This window comes from Trachypithecus francoisi, unplaced genomic scaffold (assembly GCF_009764315.1).
Source record: "Trachypithecus francoisi isolate TF-2019V2 unplaced genomic scaffold, Tfra_2.0 Lachesis_group9, whole genome shotgun sequence".
Taxonomy (NCBI): Eukaryota; Metazoa; Chordata; class Mammalia; order Primates; family Cercopithecidae; genus Trachypithecus; species Trachypithecus francoisi.
In genome coordinates, this window is record NW_022681474.1 from 75,639,323 (window position 1) to 75,660,145 (window position 20,823).

General features: G+C 37.5%; 1 protein-coding gene across 3 annotated transcripts in view; it reads right to left on the reverse strand.

The window, feature by feature from the left end:
• BICC1 (BicC family RNA binding protein 1) overlaps window positions 1-20,823 on the reverse strand; it is a 332,167-nt gene that overhangs the window by 170,929 nt on the left and 140,415 nt on the right. The window lies entirely within an intron of this gene.

The window sequence follows — 20,823 nt, forward strand, 5'->3', positions numbered from 1 at the left end:
AATTCATAAAATTCCCTCAAATACCTCATACCTTCACTTTAAAAAATCATTACTGTATTCTCATAGAGTTTGGTAAAGAAATATCATTAATAGCTATGAGAAATTGTATATCTAGATTAAATTTACATGTCATTCTTTACAAATTAGCTTTTAAAAGGACGAAAAGGCCAAGAAGAATAAGCAAGCAGTTTTCTTCTGTATCCTACTTATATAATCTACAGAGGTACAAACACAGCAAGTAGTTTGAAAATAAAACAAAATCCTAGTTTGATAAGTAATTTGCCTTCCTTAAAACTGTCAGTGGCACTAAATTGAAATTTTTTCCATCTAGCTGACCAAATTGTGGGCCTCTTTTATCTAGATCATTACTGAAAAGTGAGAATAACCCATCATGTGTAATATATTTGTCAAAGGAGTTTAAATATTAAGTCGACAAGTTAAATAGGAGCAAATAGCCGAAATTTTTTACTATCTTACTTAAAGTTCTTTCCAGGGAGGAACTCAAGGAAAAAACACGTAAATACTAAATATTTCAAGTAAGAAAGAGTAAAAGAGTGCAATATCAGCAACTGACTGGCTACTACGCATGGTGGGAGGGGTCTTGCAAGGTGGGAGGTTTTAGGTAGATTGGTTTTCTGTCTTTAGTCCCATAAAAGGCAGGCCTCACTATTCCATTTAACAGGTGAAGAAAGAGATTCAAACACTAAGTAACTTGCCCAACAGCACACAGCCAATAAAGGCTGATTTTGTATTTCCAGCATATATATACCTGAATGAAAAACCCAAGCACTTTTATACTACATCACACCTCTTCCCACCTTCTGTGTGCTTGGATAAGGATTCAAAAATTAAAAGTCACATTCAGCAACCTATTAGAATTAAAATGCTGGCTAAAGGAAAAGAACATAATTATGATATTGTTAAAGCAAATAAATATGGCCTGAGAAGGACTCAGTACGTCTATATTTGAGTCCTTATAGATGAACTACAACCTAGCTTAATAGTGAGACAAAACTGAAAACCTAACTTAGTAATATGCACCTGTAACAATAGCTGAGTGTTGGTCAATCTCAGTGGCCTACTTCAACCACTCATAGACTGCTGAATGTTCAACCTGTGTTCAAACAAGACAAATGCTGAACTGTAACCAATCTCACTCTTTCTGCACCTCACTTCTGAAAGTGAAAGTAGGTCACGTTACGTTTTTTGTCTATAAATTTGTTCTGACCATGAGGCACCCCTGGAGTCTCTGTGAATCTGCTGTGATCCTGGGGGCTGTCCAATTCACAAATTATTCATTGTTCAATTAAGCTCCTTTAAATTTAATTTGGCTGAAGTTTTTATTTTACCAGTTTAATGTATCAACTGCTTGGCCAGAAGTATGAGAACATAAGGAACTTGCACTTCTAGCAAGAGGGTAAACTGGAGGTTCAGATGAAATCGACTATACCTGTTGAAACAGAAAATATCTCAAAATGCTGAGTAAAATATAAAACCATACTTTTGCAAGGTTATAAAATTCAATAGACATCAGAAATGATAACAAAGAAACAAAGGGGTAAATTAGAGCTACAGCCGGCATTTGCCAGCAAAATGTCCACTAATACTTGGTGGTCTATAGCCTGGGTTTTAAAAAATGTTTAAAGAAGAGAAAATAAATTTCAGATCACACATAAAGTCTCAGAAGAAGAAATAAAATAAAACTTTCCCTTAGTGATTGACAGTGTAGATGAGTGCCTGGTTTTGCCTTAGTGAAGCCAGGGAAACAAAAAAACTCTCTCCTAAGAATTCCTAAACACAAGATTGTATTTATGCACTATTGGTGATAGAATTCATGAACAAAGCAAAACAGATTCATTTAGTTATGGCTGTACTCCCAGACAGATAAAGACAAAAATATTCTCTGAGGCCAAGGAATTTAAATATGGGCTTCAACAAGTACAATCAAACAAACCACCAAAGATATGACAGGAAAAGCCATAATTAGTGAAAGTCAACAGAAAAAGACCACTAAAATAATGCAGGCACTATAATAACACAATATAGAATATTTATGCTTAAAGACATAAGAGAAGTTATCAAAAGTATGTTAAGGGAACAAGATGCTATTAAAATTGATCTTGCAGATTTCAAAAATGGTTGTTTTTGAGAGAGGTGGGAACACTGAGAACGCCCCTTTCCTGAGGCTTTGGCACACAAGACCTGACTAAAACTAAGGCTGGGGAGTGACAAAATACCAACCCACCCTCTTACCCTTCCATGAACCTTTTACCAAGTAATGAGAAGCAGTAGTCTGCTACTGGGGAAATGGCAATAACGCAGACCCCTGTGGCACAGCTGTACAGAGCTGGCAGAAAGCCAAAGGTAGACCAGGAACACAGAAAACTGTACCACACTCCGGGCCTCATATTAAGCTCAACGTAGCAGCAGCAATCCATCCACCACTGGAGAAATCTGAAGTCCGTTTACACTCAAGTTAACTATCGCAACAGCAAAATTCAAACCCAGCTCAACAGCTGACAATATTGACTACTGACACACTCCCCTATATTAATGAACTGAAGAAACAAAAAAAGTAGCCACTGTGGGTATTAATTTTATTTACCACTGACTATTAGTCTTTAACACACAATACCAATATTCAATAAAAAATTACAAGACACAAAAGTGGAGGGAAAAAAAACCCCACAAGCCTATCATCAACAGATAGCATAGTCAAATGAAATAGACCTCAAGATGGCCCAGACTTGTAAATATCAGATAGAACTTTTAAAATAACTATAATTAATATAAGGATCTAATAAAATATATAATCAGTATGTGTGTATAGAAAGGGAAGTTTTACCAGAGACATAAAAACTATAAAAGAAGCCAATGAAAAATGTCTGAAATGCAGAACAAAACCACAGACTGAGGGAAAACTCAGAACTCTTAATGCTTTTTATCCAGAACTCTTAATGCTTTTTAACCCAATAAAAAATTAGAAAAATCTCAAACATACACTTCACCAGAGGAAACAATGATTAAGCACATTAAAAAATGCTTGATATTGGTTCTCAGAGAACTGCAAATAAATCCACAATCAGAAACTACTAAGTATCCACCAGAATGACTAACATTCAAAAGACAGATAATAACAGGTGTTGACAAGGATGTGAAACAACTAAAACTCTCATATATTGCTGGTGGGAATTTGAAATGGCATAGCTACTTTAGAAAATAAATTTGGCACTTTCTTAGAAAGTGAAACACACACTTACAAGAGCCAACAATTCCACTCCAGGGCACTCATCCAAAAGAAATGAAAATATATGTTTACACAAAGACCTGCATGTGCATTTTACAGCACCTTCATTCATAAAAGCCTTAAATTTAAAATGACTCAAATTCCATCAACTAGTAAATGTTTTTAATGTGATACAGCCATACAATAGACTGCTACTCAGAATCAAAACAATGCACTACTGATACACCCAACAACCTAGATGAATTTCAAAAGATTATAAATAAAAGAAGACAACAAACTAAATAGCATATGATTCTATTTAAACCAACGATCTCCAACCTTTTTGGCATCAGGGACCGGTTTCATGGAAGACAATTTTTTCATGAAATGTGGGGGTGGGGAGATAGTTTCAGGATGAAACTGTCCCACCTCAGATCATCAGGCATTAGATTCTCATAAGGAGCGCATAACCTAGATCCCTTGTATGCACAGTTCACAATAGGGTTCATGCTCCTGTGAGAATCTAATGCCACAGCTGATCTGACAGGAAAGGGAGCTCAGGTGGTAATGCTCACTTGGCCACCGCTCACCTCCTGCTGTGTGAACCAATTCCTAAAAGGCCACAGAACGATACCAGTGTGCAGCCTGAGGGTTGGGGACCCCTGATTTAAATGACATTCTAGAAAAGAAAGAGAAAACGTATCAGAGGTTGTCCAGTGCTAGAAGCTGGGAGGAAGAAAATGTCTGTTAAACAAAACTTAAAAATTGGGCTGGATGTGGTGATTCACACCTGTAACCCCAGCATTTTGGGAGGCCAAGGCGGGCAGATCACTTCCAGTCTTGCCAACATGGTAAAACCCTGTCTCTACTAAAAATAAAAAAATTAACCAGGTATAGTGGCATGCACATGTAGTCCCAGCTACGCAGGAGGCTGAGGCAGGAGAATTGCTTCAACCCGGGAAGCGAAGGTTGCAGTGAGCCAAGATAGTGCCACTGCACTCCAGCCTGGGTGACAGAGTAAGACTCCATCACCCCTCCAAAAAAAAAAAAAAAAAAAAATGACATCTTTCATTTATTTATTCAGCAAAACATTATTGAGTGCCTCCAATGTGGCAGGTACTATTCTAAACACTGGATAAAAAAGAATTTTATTTTAGTTCTCTTTTTCAGAAAAGTGATGAAAACAAATGCAATAAATTCACTATATACAAGTTTTCCACATGTAACTGAATGTTCAGAACTCTCAAAACTTTTCCTTTCTTACCACATTGTTATAAAATATCCTATATTTTCTCATGATAGTTTGTTAAACATTTATTAGGATGAACTATAAGAAATTGCAATGTAGTCAACAAAATGGTTCTTTCCTACGTTTAAAAAACAAGGACGCAGAAGCAAGAAAGGTGTAAAAGTAATCAGGGTTCACGTCATGTCCTTCTCATTGTAATACGAGATAATCAGTGACAGAGTTTCTAGTCAAAACGTCTGATATTCTGAACTTTTTTCACCTTTCAAGAGCTTTCACAACATTCAGACTTGTGTTATTCATCTTGTAAATACGGAGGCTTGCTATGGAGACTTAGGTCACTTCTGGTTTCACATTCCTAACGCAAGAACTAAAGAACAACACAATTGTTCTCAATTTAGTTAAGTTTTTAATTTAACCTTCTTCTTTATCATGGGTGCAAAACTCTTGTTTAAAAGGATTATTTCAATCGGGCATTTAAAAATGGAACATCCTTTCAATTCCTGCAGATAATTTTAGAAAAGAAATTATAAATTGTGTGTTTTAACATTATTCTAATTTTTTAAAGGCCACTGGGATTTTTATATTTTTCTAGTAGAAGATGTCCAAGATACGTGTCATTTGTATTTTGGCCTAGAGGAACTACTAATTCTATAGCCAGTTAAGTTTTCTTCAAGTATACTAGAGGCAGGTGCTACTCAATACACACAGGCACAAACCAAGAGAATGGAACTGCACACCCATATGTGCCTCTCAAAGGACCTCACTGCAGAGAAAACATGATGCATGGCAATTTAGAACATAAGAGATGGAACATTTTATTCTTCATAACAATTTTTAAATTCCAAAATGTGACAGTTCTCAAGGTTAAAAAGTATAGTTTTCTATATCTTTCTAATTTTCTCTCAACCTACAATCGATTTTTTCTGATTTACTTTCTTGATTTCATCTTTTAAAACTATATCAAATTCCAATGCCTCAGTTGTTAAAAGCCAAATTATATCAGATTTGAAGTATAAATTCAATAATACTTGATCCAATTTTTAAGTAAAAATTTACTTAAAGTACTGTCATCCTTCAATGACTTCAGCTATTTTCCACTATGCAAGAGATGACCTAAATTAAACTTTTGCCACATAACCTTTGCAGAATGAACTTGTGCCAACAAATGAGCACAACCCAAACACAGCATACGTAGGTAACTCTATACCTTAATTCTAATTGTTTAAACCTAAACATTGTCGATAATAGCAACCAACTTAACAATCTTCAGAAAATGAGAAACAGATGAAAGGTCTTAGATCACCATGAATCACACAGCCATGGAATTTAGCTTCAGATCACTCCTAGGATTCTTTTGACTATAATCAGGTTTGGTACTTTGATTTTTATAATCTAGGCCAGTGACCCTCTACCTTTTCTCCTTCCAGTTTTCCTACAGGAGGTGGGATTAGGCTAGGGGATGCCTGACATCTTTAAAATGCCATTTCTAAACTCCAGAGTGTAATGACATGCGACAAACTGAATACCAGTGTTCTGAATTGAGCGAAGCAGCAGAAACAAGGATTGGCATGAGAGAACTTCAGCGACCAAAAAAAAAAAATTCAAGCTCGATATGCGAGCCCTTTAAAAAATTACAAATTTGAAAATAAGGATCTCCCCCTTAAAAAACCTGACGGTACCAGGTTGCTACCAATGTGTTAGATCAGACCATTTGGGAAACCACTGCCCTAAAACCACAGAGGAAATGAAAACATTCGAATGAAATCCAGCCATCAACACCCCACTACAGCCTCACAATTAATGAGAACTTACCTCTATTCCACTTGTGAGAGAAATGGACAAATTATAAAAAGAGAGGCTGATAAAAATATACTTTTCTTAAATCTCAACTACTCCGTGTGGAAAGCACCTAGGCTTTGAAATATTTAAAGAGACATAAAGTGTGTAAATATTAAATACAGTGGCTTTCAACCTTGGCAGCACATGAAGTCGCCTGGGGTGACTTTCTCTTTCCCTTCTCTCCCCTCTCCTCCTGAGGAGGTGCAACGGGATGGGGTGGAGTTGCCAAGCAGAGGCATCAGTCCAATGAGACTGGAAGCCAAGGAAGGGAGGTAACGGGAAAGCACGAAGGTGTCAGAAGGAGTCCTGAGTAGTTAGAATATTGGTTACGTTGACCACAATTAACTAATTAGGCATAAAATTAATACACTGAGGATACTGGAAACCAGCTTTCTCACCTTCTGAGAAGAGATGGGCTAAAAGTACACGAAAGCATTCGGTTAGAATTTGAACAATCAGAATGAACTCTTTTTTTTTTTTTTTAATGGGTTAAGGAACAAACTTTTTTCAGGAAATTTACAAACCAAGCGTCAGCAAGAAAAGAAGATACACAGTCCTGATATCTCTCATTATTCCTGAGGAGAGGTGATGTGGGGCCAGGGTATGCTGCTGGAGAAACGATTTTAGGACAGGAAATGTGTCCCCTATTACTGTACTCTCCTTATTTGACAAACATGGGAAAGTGGCCTTGTTAATTGCCTGTGGTGTTGGGGGAGAAGACAAATATACTACTTGAGCACCAAGTACTCCAGGTTTGGGTGCTGCTGTTTATAAGGGCTGTCTGGGAAAGTTAGCTGCTCAGCACCTGGTGATGTGGAGTCCTGTGGCTCACTGCAGCACCTTCTGCTGGAGCAAAGGGCCCCTGGACCCACAGGCAGCTGATGGGGAGCTCTTCTTGCTAAGAGAAGGGGTAAGCCCCAGTGTTAACTAGCTCATTGTTTAGGAAATTCAGAGAGAACTCTCAGAGTCCTTTTTAGACAATCCTCCTTATAAGAACCACAGAGAACTACCTGCATGCCAGCACAGTATAATACTACATGTCAGCACAGTATAATACTACATGTCAGCACAGTATAATAACAGTAACATTAGTACTGTTACTTTGTTGCTATAATAATATATTTTTACCTTCTTCTCAAGTGCTTCTGTTTCTTAGATTTTTCTTTAACTCTCTGAAATTTTTACCAATAGCTACTATTTTCTGGGCTTCTACTTTTATCAGTCACTTGACAGGAAATTTTCCCAGAAATTCTGAAAGACAGTCTTTTTTTTTTTTAACTTTTAGTTTCAGGGGTACATGTGCAGGTTTGTTATACAGGTAAACTGTGTGTCAGGGGGTTCCGTGTACCGATAAGTTCACCACTCAGGTAATAAGCATAGAACCCAATAAGGTAGTTTTTAATCCTCACCTTCCTCCCTCTCTCCACCCTCAATTACGCTGCAGTGTCTTTCCTTCTTTGCATCCATGTGTACTCAAAGTTTAGATCCCACTTATAAGTGAGAATACATGGTATTTGGTTTTCTGCTCCTGTGTTAGTTCGCTTAGGATAATGACCTCCAGCTCCATCCATGCTGCTGCAAAGAATATAATCTTGTTCTTTTTTATGGGTGTGTAGTATTCCATGGTGTATATGTACCACATTTTCTTTATCCAGTCTACCACTGATGGACATTTGGGTTGATTCCATGTCTTTGTTATTGCAAATAGTGCTACAATGAACATACATATGCATCTTTATGGTAGAAAGATTTCTATTCCATTGGGTACATACCCAATAATGGGACTGCTGGGTCGAATGGTATTGAGTTCTTTGAGAAATCACGAACTGCTTTCCATAATGGCTGAACTAATTTACATTCCCACCAGCAGTGTATAAGCATTCCCTTTTCTCAATAACCTCACCAGCATTTGTTATTTTTTGACTTTTTAGTAGCCCAGAATGAACTTTTTTTAAAAAGTTATATAGACACAGATACAGAATTAGTCACAGATACACATATATGTATATATACACACACATTCATACACATGCGGATACATGTCCTAGTTCTACCTGCTAGGAGGGTTCAGGACCAATTACACTCTAGTGCCAATGAACCCACTGAGGCCCAGATATTGATTTCTTGTTGCCATCCTACACTTCACAAAAAGCATCAGGGCTGGAGAACAGAAAATACAAGAAAAAACCTGGAACACCTGCTTGTGCCAGAAAGCAGGAAAATGCTCCAGGAATGATGGGAGCATATCAAAAGGACACAGAAGCCAACTTGAAAGGGCTCCTACTGGCCAAATTTGGAACAATTTGGGCATCAAATACTGATATTATTTATCCATTATCTAGTATTTATCCATTGAATACAATGGAGGTCCGTAAACCCATTAAATGAACAAGCAATTTGATAAACAGGGAATAAAAGAACGTTCTTTTTTTTTTTTTCTGAGACGGAGTCTCGCTCTGTCGCCCAGGCTGGAGTGCAGTGGCCAGATCTCAGCTCACTGCACAGCTCCGCCTCCCGGGTTCACGCCATTCTCCTGCCTCAGCCTCCCGAGTAGCTGGGACTACAGGCGCCTGCCACCTCGCCCGGCTAGTTGGTTTTTTTTTGTATTTTTTAGTAGAGACGGGGTTTCACCATGTTAGCCAGGATGGTCTCGATCTCCTGACCTTGTGATCTGCCCGTCTCGGCCTCCCAAAGTGCTGGGATTACAGGCTTGAACGTTCTTAAACAATGCTGAGTAACAAACACAGATGGCATAATAAAATTAATCACCGTTTAGCAACTATCATAGTGGTAGTCTACATTTAAAAAGTAGAGAGGCCAGGTGGAGTGGCTCACACCTATATTCCCAGCACTTTGGGAAGCTGAGGCAGGTGGATCACTGAGATCAGGAGTTTGAGACCAGCCTGGCCAACAATGTGAAACCTGTCTCTACTAAAAATACAAAAATTAGCTGGATGTAGTGGCGTGTACCTAAAATCCCATCTATTCAGGAGGCTAAGGCAGGAGAATCACTTAAATTCAGATGGCAGAGGTTGCAGTGAACAGAGATCGCACCAATGCACTCCAGCCTGGGTGACAGAGTGAGATTCCATCTCAAAAAAAAAAAAAAAAAAAGGCAGAGAGCTGTTAATGACAGCTCCAACTTGTAGGTGAAGACTTGATGAACAGAAATTGGCATAACATGAGAACACCTCTGCACGAGGTGCTAATTAATTACAAAGGGAATAATGGTGGTGTCATAGTGGAAAAACTCATCATTCACCAACTTGGCCAGGTAATCACAGTTAACATCACTAGTGTAAGGACAGATTGACACAATTTTTCTTAAGATGACACACTGAGAAGAGTACAGAATCCTCCTCTAGTTTTGCAAGTGGTTGAAAGTTCACTCCTATAACAATAAATAGTTGTACAACTGAAGACATACCAACCAGGGACTGGTTGAATTCTTGATGCTATATCCACACATTGTAATAATATGTAATATGCAACAAGAAGAAAAAATATGAGTGATCTTTATATACTCAACTGGAATAAGTTTCTAGATTCACGGTTAAAGTTAACAAAAATAAAGCAAATTCAAAAGCGGAAATATTAAGTACATGCCAGACAAAGAAAGGAGACTGAAGCTCTTTTAGCATTATATATACCCCTTTGTGTATCTTGAATCCTGAATCTTGAAAATACATTAACTAAGAATTTAAATTATCATGTAAACAAAACAATTTCACTTTCAGAAAATCTTCCTACCCTGAGGTAACTTGAGTGGCTCCAGACCACTCCTACTACTCTCAAGCACAGCGTACCTGCAGGTGGTGCCAATTCAATCAAGGGAATGTTCATTCACTCAATGATACTGAGCTCCTACTGAGATACACAAAAACTACTAGTGCACGTAACTCAGGAACATACAAAAACGCAAAAACATCAATCCCTACCTTTATCTGACTATAGCACATCTATTATAATAGAGTGCAGTGATGCATGCAGACAAAAACTCCAATGAGTGACAGATGGTACACTACAACACAGAACATTTCAAAAGACAGTGATCATTTCCAGCTCCCTGTGATGAAGAAAGACTTCATGGAAAAAAATGGCATTTGAGTTGGTCTTTCAAGAATAATGCAGCTCACCCAGGCAAGAGTACAGATAGAAGGAGAGCATTCAGGTAGATGGAATGGCGCACGTGAGGAGAAGCTAGTAGCTCATTTTTGGCAACAGCACCTAGTTAAGATAGAGGAATGGAGACAGATGGGGATGCTAGTGCAGAAAGTAGAAGTGCTTCAATAATCAAGCAAATCCCAGACTGGGTCACTGTCAATCTCCTAACAGATGTTCAATCAGTGTGTGACCTTCTAAGTCATGGAGACATTGTCAAGATTATAAATCGTTATGCCCAGATAAAATTAACCATCTGTGATTTACTGAACGTTGGAAGTTGTGCTGGTAAGAGTATGGAGGTGTCATTTAAATTCTTTCAGCTGGCTGTAAAATCATGAAGTAATTGAGTTGTATTCTCAGATCAAGGAACTCAGCGAATAAAATTTTAGAACTGAACTTATTAGAGCCGCTATGATTAAAGGACGATATTTCTTCCTGAGGTCAAGCTGGGACAAAGAAAGAGCAGTGATACTTGTCAAAGGATGCACACTGCCCTGGTTCAAACAAGACACGTGGATTGAACAGATGGCAAATGAAGACGAGACTTCAGAGGTTTTCCACGTTGAACTATTTTGAGTTCAAACTTCACATATTTTGAAGAAACGCTGAACCACATTTTCATCAAAATAAAGCCACACTTCAGAAGTGGGGTGCACAGTTTGATGCTTATGAAACGGGCTTTAAATTTCTGTGACTGCCTTTGGTGTCCATAGTCTTGGTGTGAATATGATTTATCAAGCATTTGTCCCATCAGCAGGGCTCAGTTTCAAAAAGAACTGAAAACAAACCAGACCCACCAAGATGATGCAATATCTCTGGAATTTTGGAGACAGCTCCATGAATCCCAAAACTATTTCTGGCTACTTGGCCAAAATCAGGGCAGTGTTTACTTCTGCCCATCTCCGTGAAACAGCATTCTATTTGTGAAATATGGCAGCTACCATCAGCAGCATAAACCATCAAAATCGATTCAACCTGGCTAAAAATACTTCACGTTTTAGAGTAACTTAACTTTTAAATACTACACTCTTATTTACTTTATTAAAACAATCAATGATTAGCCCTAAGGTAATAACTACATACTAATTTGTTTTCTGTATGTCTCTTATATTGGTGATTAAATCCCTCATCTGCATGGCCAAAATATTCCAATGTATGTAACATGGTATCAAGGAAACCTCTGCTCAGCCTCCATGTGTACAGATTTCTAGTTGTGAAGCCTTCTACTAATAGCAAACACTGATTCAAAGAAAGGAGGAAAAGAACATTTACAGAACTCCAATTATGTGCTAGGTGAAGTGCTTACCTTCCTCTATTAAACATGTAAGATAGGTTTAAGAGTTCTAAAATAAAACAAGCCACAATCCACTAACCAGTAATAATATTAAACGATCTCCTCCCCCAAAATCATGAAAGAAAAATGTTTAACAAGGTAGTACTTACAACATTAAAATTTTATCATCTCTAAAAAATTAAAAGAAAATTAATTCCAAGGTAAGGCAATAAGACATTATATAATTGACAGTTATGTGGATAATGATGTAAAATTTCAAATCAAAACAATAAACATTTATTGAATGCTAATGATGGGTATTTTAAAACTTACCAAGAAGATAACTATGAGCAGGTAATCTTTCTGGTAACTACTGTAATCACACATGCATGCAAGCGTATGCACATACAACTTCAATTTGCTTTATTATAAATTACTATTATATGTTCTGATTTATGAGCAAAAGACTGTGTCTAGAGCCCCAGACACTGCACCAAGAGATAGCAATGAGGGTCTGTGAACTAACATGTTAATTTGGCTACTGCTAAGGACCTCAAAACTCAGGATTCCCAAATTTTTACTTACCCAAGCAATAATAGTAAATTCTCTTTTTGAGGTTCTACTTCAGTTGTATTTGAAAAAAGAAAAATCACAAAACTCTAGAGATGATAGAATGGTTATGTTCATCTAGTTTCTTCATGTTATAGATGAGATGACCAATTTAAAAAAAGGTAAAATGGCCTCTCCAAGTAACACAGTAATATCCAAGAATGAATATGAGTGTGCTGCATGTAATAGATCTTTTGCTTCTCAGTATCAATGCCTCCAACTCCATTTTTGTCTTCTGAACTATTAAATATCAACTTTAAATATGCTTTCTATCTCAGTTCATTACTGAATTTGGAATGGCCCTCTGGGTGGTTCCATAAATTTTAATACCAACAAGGTCTATTGAGCAATTAACATGACCTTTCAAACCATCTTAATCCTGTTATCTCAAGAAAGGACGCACTTTTACTTAGTCATATCTACCTTTGCCAAGCCTACAACAAGATCTCAAAATTTCTAGAAAAGCTGTTCTCAGTCATCCACTGTAAATTTGGGGAAATAACTTATTTTCATACAGAACCACTATTTTATGTAGCAGATTAAAAGAGACTAAAGCTTTAAAGACACGTGGTATTTACTTGGCAACAGCACTCTGGAGGTATGTAGTTCACTAAGAGGACTGGAGGTGTCTAAAAAAGCACAAAAGAAACAAAAGCATAAAATAAAGAACCGAGAGAATCTCATAAGGAAAATCAGGATAGGGAAATAATAAAAGAAAGGTTAGGACTGGAACACTGAATTTCATTACACAGGGCTTGAATGGCCACTATTTTGGGCTGCAAATTTTACACCCGTGTCCCTCAAGCCAAGAGAGAAACAACATCTGAACAGCATTCATATTGTCCATAGCTAAAAAGCAAACCACTTTTTCAGGATGGAAGCACAGACGCTGCTGGTATGAAGATTTGCAGGCAGTTTCCCTGGCGGTTTTTCATAGAGTCCGGTCTGTGATATGGTGGGTGATGTCCTCCACAATACTGGCGTGTGCTGGGTCTTTTCTGCTCACTGTCTCTCAACACAGGCGGATGGCCCCATGCCAAATAAAGCCAAGATAGACAACCCATCTCACTGTGCAGAGGAAGTATTTGCGAACAAGGCCAAAATCTCCCTTAGAGAAGAGTTTGGCTTTACTCCAACTTCCAGACAAATGGGCAATTAAGGTCACAAAGCTTAAAGCGTGGTAGCAATCATTTTAGCCTGGAAAGTGCTCAGGGCAGGCATTCCTCATCGTCTACAAAAGTAATTTGTAAGCTGGGAGTGGGGTGAGGAGGGAGCCCAGTAATTTTTTGGTCTTTAAAAAGCATGATTCAACAAACTCTAACAGAAGTGTTACCATTAACATTTGTATGTCTTGTAAATTTTCCAAGACTGACTGCAGTTGGTTTCATCTTCTCCCTCCGAGACATCTTTTCATTTTGACTTATTTATTTATTTTTAACAAGGGGAGTTCCAGGTTAACTTGAAAAGCTTATAAAAAGGATATGAGGAGCCTGAGTTTTATTGAAAAGAAATTATAAGCTAAGGAGGAATGAATGAATATGAGTGTGCTGCATGTAATAAATGCAGTAATAAACAAGTCTGACTTAGCAAAATAAGCTATTTCAGTAAAGCCTACTCTAGGCTAATAATACAAAATAGCTTGAGGTCTGGAATTAGAACCCTGACAGCCCCATTCGAGTCATGAATAAGAAGAGTGTAACCAACGTTCCATGGATGACAGGCACAACCCCTGGAAGACAAGGTCATGCTGACTGGACTGCAAGCCCCTCACATAGTCCAAACAGTTGAAGGCTGATATAACCAGCTCACTGAAAGAATCATCATTTGGTGGGGACAGGAACACAAACTTCACCATCACTGTTTTTAACTGTGTGCTCTGGAATCCCTCTTTCTAATGTATTAACATTAAGGTAAGATTCCATAAAGTTCTGGTCACTTGTAGTATCAGAAACTCAGTCCAGTAAAATGTAACACTCCACTCTCATAACCAGTTCATTCAAAGTTAACCTGCTCCACATGACCAGCTAGAGTTAACAGCTCAGGAAACCCAGGGTTGCACGGGAGGCAGTGGAGTAAAAGAGGAAGACAGGGAGAAAGAGACAGAGAGAGAGAGGAAATGCACATTGGGAATGGCACTATTCTTTTCTCCTTTCAAACTTCTTCAGGACTGCAGATCATCTCTTCAGTAGGTAGTGACTAGCATTGTCAATGTAATAGAAAAGAAGAGAAAATGGTAAGGTTATATTACACGTAAGTATTGTTTCACGAAATGTTGTTTCATTATTTTTATGCAGCTATGTAGTGGGTCAAGTAGTGGGTCAATGTATTTCTTACGGTTATATTCAAAAAAATATTTGAAAGTGATTTATCTCAATATTGGGTGGTAGGGCAGTACAAGTACAATATGGTAGTGATAGCATGGTCTTGGAAGCCAGATCCCCTGGATCCAAATCCTAGGTAATAAACCTTTCTGTGCCTTGGTTCCTATATATGCAAAAGAACAACAACAGTAGAACCTATATAATCCCATGTTGCTAGGAGGATTAGATGAGCCAATATCTGGAAGGCCCACAGAATAGTACCAATAGAGATTAGCTATTCGAGGAAAAAGGGATCAAAGAAAAAGCAAATGTCCCCTTACTTACCTGGAAGCAGCTGCAATTCTCTTTCCACTGCTTCCCAGTGCTTCTCTAATATTAACTGGCTGCTGACAGCCTCTACAGGTGCAGCTCTCTCGTGGGAGTCGAGGAGTTTTTTTTAAAAGACACCCATGAGGGTTCCCATTGCATACTTCGCTAACATAAGAAAATCGGTATCTCCCATGTCTCCTTACCCTCTAATACCAGCAGAATATCTGATGGTCTCTAGTTGCTGGGCTCTACTAACCTAGCAGGCAGGCTTCGTAGGTGGGTTACCACAGAGATAGCACAAGCCGAGCTTCGTTCAGTGATGCCTACTTGACTCATGCTACACTGTGGGAGTTTCTCCCCAATTCTCTTTTCAAGTCTCTTTTCATAGGCGTTGGGGCACATCAACAAGTCTGTCCCTTAAGCAGTTGTGCAACCAGGGAAAGAAACACTGGCCTCCTCCTCTTGTAAACATGCCCAATGTTTAAAAGAGATTTCCTTGGAAAGTTCTTTCTCCCAGGAGATCATCTACTCGCCTTTACGGGCCTACCCCATTTTCCACCACCTTATATCACCAATGACTTTCCAATTCTTTCTTCTCTCTAATCTTCTTATTGGGGAGAAGGTGTTCAGGGTAGTAGGGTGGTTTGTAATAGTGGCTGTTGTTATTAAAGAAGTTTCTGTCACCTCTCAATAAGTGTGAAGGAGAAGTGTATGCCTTCAAGTGTTGGCAGATCTTTCAAAGTACTCTTCAGAATGCCAGGGCCACGTGGCTCTCCATTCTGAGTCTTAGTTGCCAATTATGGGGTAACAAGTAAGGTCCTACTCAAATCATGTGATACTAACATGCATATTGCAACTATCAAGAGAAAATGTAAAGCAGAAAGGAAAGAGAAAAGCAGAATCATCAGGAGTCATCATGATTAAGATAAGAGACAGGAGTAGCAAGTAGCATTATGGTCAAACAATGGAGAGGATTTCGAACAATGTAGAGGCATTGTGTACCTTAGTGTTCTGATGCCTAAAGATAAGAGATCCTCTGTGTGTGTCTCTGAGAGAGAGAGAGAGAGAGAGAGACTAAACATACCATTGTTCCCTCCATATCATAGTCTTCGAAAGCAATAGACATATTTATAGGAATACACTAAGTCAAAGTGGAGTGGCCAGCATACAAGAGTATTCTACATGCCAGAGAATATAACTCAGTGTATAATAAATGCCCTTTTTGGCTTGGATTCAAAAGCCTCTCTGGCAAAGGACAGAGAGAAATGACATTTAACATAGGTGAACACAAAAAAACATTGAAGGATCAGTACAAGGCTGAAGCACTGAGTTGTGTACAATGTGTTACATACGAGAACACAGTTCAAAGAGGGCAGTTGTTAAAATATTTTTACATATAACAACATCTACAGCTGCAAAACACTACACCCTCCTAAAGCAGATGACTTCAGCCATGCTCTACTGGAGGAGAGGGTCTTGTTCAAAAGAGCAGACACTGCCCTTACTTACGCCTAATGGCCTGCTAGAAAAGCAAAGCAGTTTTTTGTTTGTTTTGTTTTGTTTTTTTAAATGCAGTTGATTGTGTCATGTGTGTTTCTGAAAATCTTTTCTAATTAAAACAAGGCAAGAAACCACCAGATCAAGTTATGACAATAACTTTGCCTGTCATAAAGGTAGAAAAAAATACGTGGTTTCTGGAAAACGCATTACTAACGCACGGTATTCTCCAACAGTTTACAACACTTACAAAATCAGTAGATCCTGGACCTTGCTTATGAACTTTCTCTGTAATTCTGGTCAAAGCTAAACAGTGAAGGAAGTTGGAGAAAACTTCAGCTAGTTTCATGTTTGCAGAGCCATGCTTCCTTTACATGATTATACACACTTTTTTTTTTTTTTTTTTTTCTGAGAAAGCCATCTTCAAATCCCTTAAGCACACATTCTTGCATTGGTGCAGGGTAGCTCTTTAAACCCCGTCAAAAGGATTGAAAAGTAGCTATGAGCAGCCAAAGAGGGTTCTGGGACTTGGAAAAGTCTTACGTTTCAATGTGCTGACAAGTCGAAAGACACAGGTTATCGTGAAGATGATGGTTTTTAGGACTGTAGAAAAATCACCTTGGGGAAAAAAATCACTCAGTCTTTGATACTGTAACCACTATGATTCATTTCTCTGGATTCCAGATAAGTAGCATTTTATGGTATTAAAATGCTTCCTAAACTCATGAATTATCTTTAAGTTCTTCCAAATTTCTGAAATAAGCTAAAGGCCAAAGATTTTTGGTTCTCTAATGCAGCAAAGTTATTTTGACATTCATGCTCTTTCCTAAAATAATACACTTTCAATGTTTTATGAACTAAATTTCTTACAATAGAAATTTGGAATATTCTCTTTTCAATAGTTATTATAGGCAAATAGTGAATTTGTTTAATGCTACTTTTCTTACTAAATAAAACACGATCTATTTTTTGATGTGAGACTGTAACTAAAAAGGATTTTGTAAATCTGTATTTATGAACAAGAAAAGTTGATGGTTAGAAAAAAACAGAATACAGACTAGTTTACAGAGTAAATGACAAATTAAAGTGGTATATGCAGGTATATCTATCATAGGAAGATGATTAGAAAGATGTTTCGAAAATATATAACAGTATCTTTGGGAGAGAATTTGGCTGTTCTTTACTTCCTGCTGTGGATTTTTCTGTAATTTTTTTCTTTCTATAAGTATATACCATTTTTACTTAAGAAAGAAAAAAAGAAAGGAAAGAGAGAAGGAAGGAAAAAGGCTATGTTTCCAAATAGAATATTAACCTATGAAAAGAAGTATCTTCTGTTGTATTTAAAACTAGCATGTCAACTCCCTAAAATTGACTGTAGTATTTAATTTTTTTAAAAAAATCAGGAACAGGAAAGAAAGAAAGAACATATATCTCCCAATTACAGCACTACCTACTTGTTAACATTTTTCACAAGAATCTCCACGGCCTAAAATAAAATTGCTTCTCCCGTCGTTTCGGCTATGAGTTTCCTAAGAAGTTCTATACAGGAGGCACAGAGATATCATGCTAGTCTCCAATGGTAATTAGAGGATATACATGCAGAAGGAAATTTATAGCCTCATTTTTAGGTAATGAATATCCAAATACAATGCAGACAGCCTGCAAGACCCTAAAACCTTTTTTAAAGAATATATGATAGTCAAAACTTACTAGAAAACATGGTAAAACTGTTACTATATTATTGAGACTTTTAGCCCAAATAGGTCATTTACTACTATTACAAGTCAGGATAAATATTTTGCAATCTTATCTCAGCTGTGCATGCTATTTATTAGCACTTTGCCCCAATATGATCAATGCATTTAAAAGATGCTCTTTTAAGCTTCTATCCTTCAAAATTAGTTTTCATTTCCCATCTATTAGTAAATGGCATAATACTATTCTTAGGAAAAATTGGCCTGGACAAGCAATGGAAAACAAAAACGAATGAACAAACAAAAAATAAGGAAATAGACAGACCTACGGTTAAACAGTTCTTCAGACCAAAAAAAGAAAAAAAAGCTTTGCAAATCTAATTGCTATTCCAGAAAAACAAGTGTTTCTTCAGTTTCTCTGGCATTGTTCCAAATTCATCCAGCAAAGTTATTTAAGTAAAAGACTGACCATAACTGTGTATGTGAGGGTTCTGTTCATTTGCCAGAGGAAAGAGAAAGACATAATAAGCATAAACTCAGCAAGAAAATTCAGTGATCAGAAAGGAGAACACCAAATAAAAAGGCAACGGCTTCTGGCAAAATGGGGTTGTTTTCTTTATATATTTTCTATTCAACTTCAAGGCAGTTCAAATGATCTGCCCACAATCTTGGACAATGTGCCTTCGTTTAAAGCTAGTCAACTGGCCTCCTGGGGAAGAAAATTTAACTTCACGACTGCCGCAGAATGCCAATGGGACTGCTGGCAAAAGCATTCTGTATTTCAAGTTCAAATAGTAATAGGGTTTACTACACTGCGAGCCAGGATCACAAAATTTAAATGGAGAAACCAGCCAGGTTAGATGCTTGGGAAATGTCCTTTGTGTTTGTTGAAGTCTGCCTAGCAACCACTGGCAATTTTTGAAAGCACGTTCATCCTGGAAAAATAAGTACCTGCCAAAATGTCAATCTGGTTCTAATTGCATACCTTTTTCCTCTTTAAAACACATCATGAGCTTCCGTACTTTGACTTAGGGTACAACAAAGTGTAAGAAAGAGAGTGTGTATTGGTAGGGTGGGGGTTCTATCTGTCCATATAAAGAAAATTTTGTTTTGTTTGTTTAGACACAGACTAAACCTTTTAGAATGTGAACGTAATACTATTTGATGACCTTTTATTGTTATTACGAACCGGTATTTAAAAGTAACCCTGCCTCTGACTTAAAATATATATAGGCATACTTTTGGACACAAACACTTAAAAAATCAAAATGATGGGCAAAATCTATACATTGCTTTTAACTTAAATTTTTAATAAAAAAGGCACAGTAGAAATATCATCAGATTTTAAATAATTTTACATGAAAGGTTATTTTTTTCTTTTTATAAGCTTGCCCTTCCTGACAATGTTGGCCAAATTAAATTCAATTCTATTTTCAAAGCTTAAGAACATTTAAAAAGTTAAAGCAAGAAAATACTTATCCTTATCTAGATTTTTCAATCACTCTAACATGGTCCCAGATGTACAATTCCATGGAGCCTAAAGCAAGCAAGCTGTGGAACTGCCACAAGGCACGTATGGGATACACATGTCCTAAACAAAAATTGGAGACTTCCCAGGCACAGGGGCAGGTGGGGTTCTGTTTCTGTGCTGCACAGACTAATAGGAGAAGAGGATTGATTGTTTTAGAGAATTGATTCAGAAGAGCTAAACTGTCTTCCTTATACAACTTCTGGGTATCAGGTAGAAGAATCACAGCCAGACACACAGGGAGTGGTAGCCATGCAAACCTGGCCAAGTCAGTCAAAGTCTTTGAGCCAATTTTTTTCTCTAAAATGAGAATAAAGCCACAGGGTTTCCTTGAGAATTAAGAGATCTCTTCTGTAGCAAGGGCCCTAGTACGATGCTTAAAACATTACAGGTACTTGGGAAAGAGTAGCTATGTGTTGTAACTGGTGCTACTGTAGTAATTATTAGCAATAATAATACACTAAAGGCCAGATAACCACCTTACCTAACTCAGCTGGGAGAAATAATATTCATGGAGGACTAACAGGTATATAACTCATCGTAGATATTCCAAAAATATTTCTAATTTTTTTAGAACTGATTTAAGTCATATTAGCACACAATAGAAAGCAACTATATTATTTCCTATATTGACACATAACAGGAAACCACCATATTTCAGCAGAGTAGGTGCTGTTGAGGACATATTCTACCAGACACAAAACTGCAGTGTTTCATAAGGTAATTAACAGAAGCTCCTCCAAGGTTCCTGTAGCAATAAAGCCTGTGATCTTCCAGAGTCATTAATTTATTTTTAATCTCATGGACCCTGTGGTTCTCCTAACTGGCCAGGTTTCCTTTTCTGCTGTGGCCATGGAGGAAGCTCAGATCCTGATGGTGTATGTTGTGTACAAACCTTATTGTTCATCGCTCAAATTATTTTCCAACACTTATTTTCCCTTCACAATAATTTCCTCTTATATTTATTTTTCAATCTGTATTACTAAATGTAAATTGTTAAGCCACTTCAAACCCCTTTTTGGAACAAAGGATAAAATAATGTACTGTAAGTCTTGACCACTCTGCTATTCAGAATTCACTGTAAAAATACAAGAATTCTATCATTCAACCTAGC